Source organism: Leuresthes tenuis, unplaced genomic scaffold (assembly GCF_036924035.1).
Source record: "Leuresthes tenuis unplaced genomic scaffold, fLeuTen1.0.hap1 SCAF_17, whole genome shotgun sequence".
In the NCBI taxonomy this organism is placed as follows: domain Eukaryota; kingdom Metazoa; phylum Chordata; class Actinopteri; order Atheriniformes; family Atherinopsidae; genus Leuresthes; species Leuresthes tenuis.
Window position 1 is genome coordinate 29957490 of NW_027325371.1, and position 9753 is coordinate 29967242.

General features: G+C 41.5%; 1 non-coding gene across 1 annotated transcript; it reads left to right on the forward strand.

Annotated features, from left to right (window-relative positions):
- The first annotated feature begins 6551 nt into the window (after positions 1 to 6551).
- On the forward strand, positions 6552 to 6665 carry LOC140274127 (U5 spliceosomal RNA). Its single transcript, XR_011908108.1, has one exon. It is a non-coding gene; the product is annotated as a U5 spliceosomal RNA (small nuclear RNA).
- Positions 6666 to 9753: the final 3088 nt, after the last annotated feature.

A 9753-nucleotide genomic window follows, 5' to 3' on the forward strand; every position in this document is an offset into this window, starting at 1 on the left:
CAAAAGCGGGAGCAGAGCTGTTCGACTGCAAGTAGGTGTGAATGTCCAGCCATAATTACTCACAAACGGGGGAAGAAAAGGTAGTATTGCCAGACCATACATGATCAAAACAGGGAGCGGAGGTTCAGCTGCAAGGTGTGAATGTCTGACTATAGTTTGTAAAAAGCGGGTAAGACAAGGTGCGAATGCCCAACAATGTATGATCAAAAGAGAGAGCGGAGGTGTTCGGCTGCAAGGTCTGAATGTCCAACCATAATTTGTAAAAACCGGGTAAGAAAAGGCTCGAAAGCCCGACTATACATCATCAAAAGCGGGAGCGGAGGTGTTCAGCTGCAAGAAGGTGTGAATGTTCGACTAAAGTTTGTAAAAAGCTGGTAAGACAAGGAGCGATGTCCCGACATTGTATGATCAAAAGCGGGAGCGGAGGTGTCCAGCTGTGAGTAGGTGTGAATGTCCGAGCATAATTGCTGAAAAATGTGTTAGAAAAGGTAAGAATACTGGACCATACATCATCAAAAGCGGGAGAGGTGGTGTTCGGCTGCAAGAAGGTGTGAAAGTCCGACAATGGTTTGTAAAAAGCGGGTAAAAAAAAGGTTCGAATGCCCGAATATACATCATCAAAAGCGGAAGCGGAGGTGTTCGGATGCAAGAAGGTGTGAACGTCCGACCAAAGTTTGTAAAAAGCAGTGAAAAGCGAGAAAAACCATTTCGTGAGTTCTGCATGATTTGGGATTTTGCTTATAAAATGCATTACTTCACTCAAACTATGTTAAAACTGATTTGTCCTTCATATTTACCATGTCTAGAAATATTTAAACAAAAAAACAACGTTGTACTTTGCAGTAAAAGAAAGAGCAAATCTAAAGTTTCAGGAATCCGAGTATAAGCCTGCTTTCATGAGTTCTGCACGATTTCGGATTTTGCTATAAAATGAATTGCTTTGCTCAAACCAAGTTAAAACTGCTTTGTCCTTCCATATTCATCAATGTCTAGATCGACTTCAACAAAGAAAAACATTGGACTTTGCAGTAGAAGAAGTTGAAATCCATCTACACATTGATAAATATGAAGGACAAAGCAGTTCCCACTTGCCCATAAGAAAATAAGCTTATTCTCGGATTCCTGATCCTTCAGTGTTGCTCTTTCTTCTACTGCAAAATACAATGTTGTTCTTTGTTGAAGTCGATCTAGACATTGATAAACATGAAGGAAAAAGCAGTTTTAACTTGGTTTGAGTGAATGAATTCATTTTATACATAAAATCCGAAATCGTGCAGAACTCATGAAAATAAGCTTATTCTCGGATTCCTAAAACTTTTGATTGGCTCTTTCTTTTACTGCAAAGTACAACGTTGTTTTTTTGTTTAAATCTATCGAGACATTGATAAATATGAAGGTAAAAGCCGTTTTAACATAGTTTGAGTGAAGGAATTGATTTTATAGATAAAATCCCAAATCATGCAGAACTCCTCAAAAGGGGCGTATGGCTTAATCACAAGTGTGGTTCTTTCTCATTCAGGGTAGTATGAGGAAGTTTATGCTTGAAATATATGTAGAAATGGGTACAAATGAAATACAAAGCAGTGTTAACTTAGTTTGAGTGAAGGAATTCATTTTATACATAAAATCCCAAATCATGCAGAACGTATGAAAAGAAGCTTATTCTCGGATTCCTGATCCTTCAGTGTTGCTCTTTCTTCTACTGCAAAATACAATGTTGTTCTTTGTTGAAGTCGATCTAGACATTGATAAATATGAAGGAAAAAGCAGTTTTAACTTGGTTTGAGTGAATGAATTCATTTTATACATAAAATCCGAAATCGTGCAGAACTCATGAAAATAAGCTTATTCTCGGATTCCTAAAACTTTTGATTTGCTCTTTCTTTTATTGCAAAGTACAACGTTGTTTTTTTGTTTAAATCTATCGAGACATTGATAAATATGAAGGTAAAAGCCGTTTTAACATAGTATGAGTGAAGGAATTAATTTCATAGATAAAATCCCAAATCATGCAGAACTCCTCAAAAGGGAGGTATGGCTTAATCACAAGTGTGGCTCTTTCTCATTCAGGGTAATATGAGGAAGTTTATGCTTGAAATATATGTAGAAATGGGTACATATGAAGGACAAAGCAGTGTTAACTTAGTTTGCGTGAAGAAATTCATTTTATACATAAAATCCGAAATCGTGCAGAACTCATGAAAATAAGCTTATTCTCGGATTCCTAAAACTTTTGATTTGCACTTTCTTTTACTGCAAAGTACAACGTTGTTTTTTGTTGAAATCTATCTAGACATTGATAAATACCAGCCGAAACTCTGCTGCCGCTTTTGATAATTTATGGTTGGGCATTCTTACCTTTTCTTACCCGCTTTTTACAAATTATGAACTTACATTCACACCTACTTGCAGTCGAACACATTCTCATGTGCGGTTGGGCTTTCGCACCTTTTCTTACCCATTTTTCAGTAATTATGGTTGGACATTCAGACCTTGCAGCCGAAAACCTCCGCTCCCTCTTTTGATCATACATTGTCGGGCATTCGCTCCTTGTCTTACACGGTTTTTACAAACTTTAGTCAGACATTCACACCTTGCAGCTGAACCACCTCCATTCCCTGTTTTGATCATGTGTGGTCTGGAAATACTACCTTTTCTTCCCCCGTTTGTGAGTAATTATGGCTGGACATTCACACCTACTTGCAGCCGAAAAACCACCTCTCCCGCTTTTGATGATGTATTGTCCGGCATTCTAGTCTTTTCTATCACATTTTTCAGCAATTATGATCTGACATTCACACCTACTTGCAGTCGAACAGCTCTGCTCCCGCTTTTGATTATGTTCGGTTGGATATTCAAACCTTTTCTTAACTGCTTTTTACAAACTTTGGTCGGACGTTCACACCTTCTTGCAGCCGAACACCCCCACTTCCGCTTTTGATGGTATATATTCGGGTATTCGAACCTTCTCTTACCCGCTTTTTACAAACCATGGTTGGACTTTCATACCTTCTTGTAGCTGAACAACTCCACTCCTGCTTTTGATGATTTATGGTTGGACATTCGCATCTTTTCCTACCCATTTTTCAGTAATTATGGGTGGATATTCACATCTTCTTGCAGCTGAACACCTCCTCTCCCGCTAATGATCATGTAAGGTTTGATATTCGAAAATTTTCTTTCATGTTTTAAAGCAATTATTAATGGACATTCACACCTACTTGCAGCCGAACACCACCTCTCCCGCTTTTGATGATGTATGGACCGGCATTCTTACATTTTCTAACACATTTTTCAGCAATTATGGTTGGAGAATCACCCCTACTCACAGCCGAACAACTCCGCTACCGCATTTGATGGTGTATAGTCGGGATTTCTCACCCTTTCTCATCAGCTTTTTGCAAATTATTCTCTGACATTCACACCTACTTGCAGTCGAACAGCTCTGCTCCCGCTTTTGATTATGTTTGGTTAGATATTCGAACCTTTTCTTAACTGCTTTTTTACAAACTTTGGTCGGACGTTCACACCTTCTTGCAGCCGAACACCTCCGCTCCCTCTTTTGTTGGTGTATGTTCGGGCATTCGAACCTTTTCTTACCCGCTTTTTACAAACCAGGGTCGGACTTTCACACCTTTTAGTAGCCGAACAACTCCGCTCCCGCTATTGATTGTGTACAGTCGGGTATTTTAACCTTTTCTTACCCGCTTTTTACCAACTATGGTCGGACATTCACACCTTCGTACAGCGGAACACCTCCGCTCCCTCTTTTGATGGTGTATGTTCGGGTATTCAAACCTTTTCTTACCCGCTTTTTCCAAACTATGGTCGGCTATTCACAGCTTCCTCTCCACCATACTTGTATGGTTGGATATTCACACCCACTTGCATCCGAAGACCTCTGCCCCAAATTTTGTTGATATTTAGTCGGACATTCGCACCTTACCCGCTTTTGGCAAACTATGGCCTTCTTGCAGCCAAACACCTCTGATCTCGCTTTTGATGATGTAAGGTTGGGCATTCAGACCTTGCTTCACCTGCTTTTCACCAAATATAGTCGGATATTCACACCTTCTTGCAGCCGAACACTTCCGCTCCACCTTTTAGTGTTCTATCACACCTTTTTTTCACCGCATTTTATACATTATGGTTGGAAATTTTCAACCACTCTCATCCGAAGACCTCTCCTCCCGCTTTCTTTAATATATTTGAACTTTAGTCGGACATTCAAACCTTCTTGCAGCTGAACCACCTCCGCTCCCTGTTTTGATCATATATGGTCTGGCAATACTACCTTTTCTTACCCGTTTGTGAGTAATTATGGCTGGACATTCACACCTACTTGCAGCCGAACACAACCTCTCTCGCTTTTGATGATGTATGGACCGGCATTTTTACCTATTCTAACACATTTTTCAGCAATTATGGTCGGAGATTCACACCTACTCACAGCTGAACAACTCCGCTCCCGCATTTGATGATGTATAGTCGGGCATTCTCACCCTTTCTCATCAGCTTTTTGCAAATTATGATCTGACATTCACACCTACTTCCAGTCGAACAGCTCTGCTCCCGCTTTTGATTATGTTTGGTTAGATATTCGAACCTTTTCTTAACTGCTTTTTACAAACTTTGGTCGGACGTTCACAATATCTTGCAGCCGAACACCTCCGCTTCCGCTTTTGATGGTGTATATTCGGGCATACGAACCTTTTCTTACCCGCTTTTTACAAACCAAGGTCGGACTTTCACACCTTCTCTTAGCTGAACAACTCCGCTCCCTCTTTTGATTGTGTACAGTCGGGTAATTTAACCTTTTCTTACCCGCTTTTTACCATCTATGGTCGGACATTCACACCGTCTTACAGCGGAACACCTCCGCTCCCTCTTTTGATGATGTATGGTTAGGCATTCGCACCTTTTCTTACCCATTTTTCAGTAATTATGGGTAGACATTCACACCTTCTTGCAGCTGAACACCTCCTCTCCCGCTTAAGATCATGTGCAGTTTGATATTCGAAAATTTTCTTTCATGTTTTCTAGCAATTATTGATGGACATTCAGACCGTCTTGCAGCTGAACACCTCCGCTCCCACTTTTGATGGTGTATAGTCGGGCTTTCGAGCCTTTTCTTCCCCGGTTTTTACAAATTATGGTTGGACATTCAGACCTTCTTGCAGCCGAAAACCTCCACTCCCTCTTTTGATCATACATTGTCGGGCATTCGCACCTTTTCTTACCCGCTTTTTACAAACCATGGTCGGACTTTCACACCTTTTAGTAGCCGAACAACTCCGCTCCCGCTATTGATTGTGTACAGTCGGGTATTTTAACCTTTTCTTACCCGCTTTTTACCAACTATGGTTGGACATTCACACCTTCTTACAGCAGAACACCTCCGCTCCCTGTTTTGATTATGTATGGTTTGACATTCGCACCTTCTCTCACCCGCCTTTTACTATGGTCGGCCATTCACAGCTTCCTCTCCACCATACTTGTATGGTGGGATATTCACACCCACTTGCATCCGAAGACCTCCGCTTCCGCTTTTGATGGGAACTGACAACATAAGAAGTCCGGACATACTTTGATAGTATATGAATAAGTGTGTAGCTACTGACAAGCATTAAGCATGTCACACAGCCCAAACATATAACATTTCAGGACACACCACACAGTTAACAACCACAGTGAAGCGTGTCAAAGCCCAAACATGTAACATTCAACAGGACACTTACACAACACATTCAAATCAAACAGTCAGACAACATACAAGAACATATACCCCAGCCGGCATTGCTCCCTGCCTATTTTCGTACAGCACACTATGTGTGCGCACACCTTTATTCACAAACTCTTCAACTTATACTCTTTTACCGAAGCTGCTACAGCTCGATTGGCCGAATACCCTTTGATCCTATTTCGGTGAATTTGACATCTGCCTTACATATAACAGATTAGCGGTTTAGCAGTTTTAATTTAGTTTGAGTGAAGGAATTCATTTTATAGCAAAATCCGAAATCGTGAAGAACTCATGAAAGTAAGCTTATTCTCGGATTCCTGAAACTTTAGATTTGCTCTTTCTTTTACTGCAAAGTACAACGTTGTTTTTTTTTGTTTAAATCTTTCTAGACATGGTAAATATTAAGGACAAAGCAGTTTTCACATAGTTTGAGTGAAGGAATTCATTTTATAGATAAAATCCCAAGAGTCTGCTGAGAAAAGAGAGTGAATGCGAAGTAGACTTTAACACGGCTATGGGAGCGAGCCGAGTGTGGGCTAACCAGGAGAATTGCTTGAAAGAAACGCGACCCCGAATGAGCGGTCAGAAAAAAGCCTCAATACGGGATTCTCGTGGTGTTTTTGTTGCTGCCTTGTCTTTTGCACAGAGTAAAAGACAAGGCAGCCATCGAATAGGGCCCGATTGTTCCTACTTGGTCAGCCGAGGAGCAAGGGGGGGGGAGCAAGCGTCTCAACCAAGCAAAGCTCACCATGGGGAAGGTGGCTATGCCAACAAGCCTCATGCCCTGCTCCCGCAGTGACGGATAATCGTACTCTGGTTTCTCTTCATAACGTACAAGTCTTTCGCCTTTTACTAAAGATTTCTGTGGAGAGCAGCACTAATGAGTTGTTTCTATTTTTGGCAGGCTTTACCTTTGCGGTTGAAACCCTTTCTGTCTGTGCAAAAGAAATCTTGTTACTGTGCAGAGTGACTTCTCTGAGTAGAGTCGCCTTACTTGTTGCGACTGTGCCGATGTTCGAAGCTGGAGTGCAAAGTTGTTGCTTGAATGGTGCTTGCTGGAGCGTGCGGGAGTGCAAAGTTATACCATTTAAAAGGGCTGAAGAGTGCTCAGTGCAGCGGGTGGGCGACACTCTGGCCACCTTGAAAACCGAGGTTACATCCACTACCAGGGGCAGCCCAAGTTCTGCCGCAAGTGTGGTGAGCATGGGCACCTGGTTGAGGCTTGTACCAAGGTGTTATGTGGGAAGAGCAGAGAAATTGGGCAAACTTTTGGAGAGTGTCCAAATGGCAGGAAATGTAATCTCTGTGGAGAATTAAATCACCTCTTCAGAGATTGCCCTAAATCTTTTGCCAACAAATTAAAGACGGTAAAGCCACAGTCAAGCCAACAAAGAGAAGGACCAAAGGTGGCAGTTGGTGAACAAAGTGAAGAGGTTGACCCAATAAATTCAAACTTCCCGCCAAAAGCTTGGATTGGAAGTGAGGAGCAAAAAGGGGAGGGGCCTGTAGAGGCCTCACCACTCAGTGTTGAAGTCTGTGAGAATTCACAGGCAGAGGGTGGAGCTACGCTAAATGAGGAGGAAGAGCAGACAGGTGAGTCTAGTGAAGATACTCACCTCCCCGAAGGTCAACAGAAGGTCAATTTGTTGATAGGCATTCATTTATTTCTTCACTTCTGATGAAGTTTCAACAATAAACAACAAACTTTGTATTATTAGAAAGAACCAGAATCATTCTTCAGGAATCCGACAATAAGCTCTATTTTATGAGTTATGCACGAATTCGGATTCTCCTATAAAACGAATTCATTAACTCAAACCAAGTTAAGACTGCTTTGTCCTTCATATTTATTCATGTCTAATCAAGTTTCAACGATAAACAACATTGTACTTTGTAGAATGAGAAAGAACTTCTTCAGCAATAAGCATCCCTCGACATATGACGAAGTACAGATTTTGCTATAAAATTAATTCCTTCTATCAGCCTGACTTAAAACTGTTTGTCCTCCTTATTTATCCACTTCAAATCAAGTTTCAACAAATAAAAAAAAGTTGTAGTTTGAGAAAGTACAACTTAATCTTCAGCAATCAGTATAAAAAGAGGTGCAAATGCCAACCATACATACCTACAAGGTGGAGCGGAAGTATTCAGCTGCAAGTAGGTGTGAATGTTCGACTATAATTTGTAAAAAGCGGGTAAGAAAAGGTTCGAATGCCCAACTATATATTAACAAAAGCGGGAGGAGAGGTCTTCGGATGAGAGTGGGTGAGAATTTCCAACCATAATCTATAAAATACGGTGAAAAAAAATATGTGAATGCCTCATAGAACACTAAAAGCGGAAGTGTTCGGCTGCAAGAAGGTGTGAATGTCCGACTATATTTGGTGAAAAGCTGGTGAAGCAAGATCTGAATGCCCAACCTTATATCATCAAAAGCGAGATCAGAGGTGTTTGGCTGCAAGAAGGCCATAGTTTTCCAAAAGCGGGTAAGGTGCGAATGTCCGACTAAATATCAACAAAATTTGGGGCGGAGATCTTCGGATGCAAGTGGGTGTGAATATCCCACCATACAAGTATGGTGGAGAGGAAGCTGTGAATAGCCGACCATAGTTTGGAAAAAGCGGGTAAGAAAAGGTTTGAATGCCCGAACATACACCATCAAAAGAGGGAGCGGAGGTGTTCTGCTGTACGAAGGTGTGAATGTCCGACCATACTTGGTAAAAAGCGGGTAAGAAAAGGTTAAAATACCCGACTGTACACAATCAATAGCGGGAGCGGATGTGTTCGGCTACAAGAAGATGTGAAAGTCCGACCATGGTTTGTAAAAAGCGGGTAAGAAAAGGTGCGAATGTCCGACAATGTATGATCAAAAGAGAGAGCGGAGGTTTTAGGATACAAGAAGGTTTGAATGTACCACCATAGTTTGTAAAAAGCGGGTAAGAAAAGGTTCGAATGCCCGACTATACACCATCAAAAGCGGGAGCAGAGGTGTTCCGCTGTAAGACGGTGTGAATGTCCGACCATAGTTGGTAAAAAGCGGGTAAGAAAAGGTTAAAATACCCGACTGTACACAATCAATAGCGGGAGCGGAGTTGTTCGGCTACAAGAAGGTGTGAAAGTCCGACCATGGTTTATAAAAACCGGGAAGAAAAGGCTCGAAAGCCCGACTATACACCATCAAAAAGAAGGTTTGAATGTCCATCAATAATTGCTTTAAAACAAGAAAGTAAATTTTCGAATATCAAACCGCACATGATCATAAGCGGGAGAGGAGGTGTTCGGCTGCAAGAAGGTGTGAATGTCCACCCATAATTCATGAAAAATGGGTAAAAAAAAAGGTGCGAATGCCTAACAATACATTATCAAAAGCAGGTGTGAATGTCAGATCATAATTTGTAAAAAGCTGATGAGAAAGGGTGAGAATGCCCGACTATACACCATCAAATGCGGGAGCGGAGGTGTTCGGCTCTGAGTAGGTGTGAATGTCCGACCATAATTGCTGAAGAATGTGTTAGAAAAGGTAAGAATGCTGGACCATACATCATCAAAAGCGGGAGAGGTGGTGTTCGGCTGCAAAAAGGTGTGAGTGTTCGACTAAAGTTTGTAAAAAGTGGTTAAGACAAGGTGCGAATGCCTGACAATGTATGATCAAAAGCGGGAGCGGAGGTGTTCAGCTGCAAGAAGGTCTACATGTCCATCAATAATTGCTAGAAAACATGAAAGAAACTTTTCGAAAATCAAACCGCACATGATCATAAGTGGGATAGGAGGTGTTCAGCTGCAAGGTGTGAATGTCCACCCATAATTCCTGAAAAATGGGCAAAAAAAAGGTGTGAATGCCCAACCATACATCATCAAAAGCAGGAGTGGAAGTGTTCGGCTACAAGAAGGTGTGAACGTCCAACCAAAATATGTAAAAAGAAGTTAAGAAAAGGTTCGAATATCCAACCAAACATAATCAAAAGCGGAAGCAGAGCTGTTCGACTGCAAGTAGGTGTGAATGTCAGATC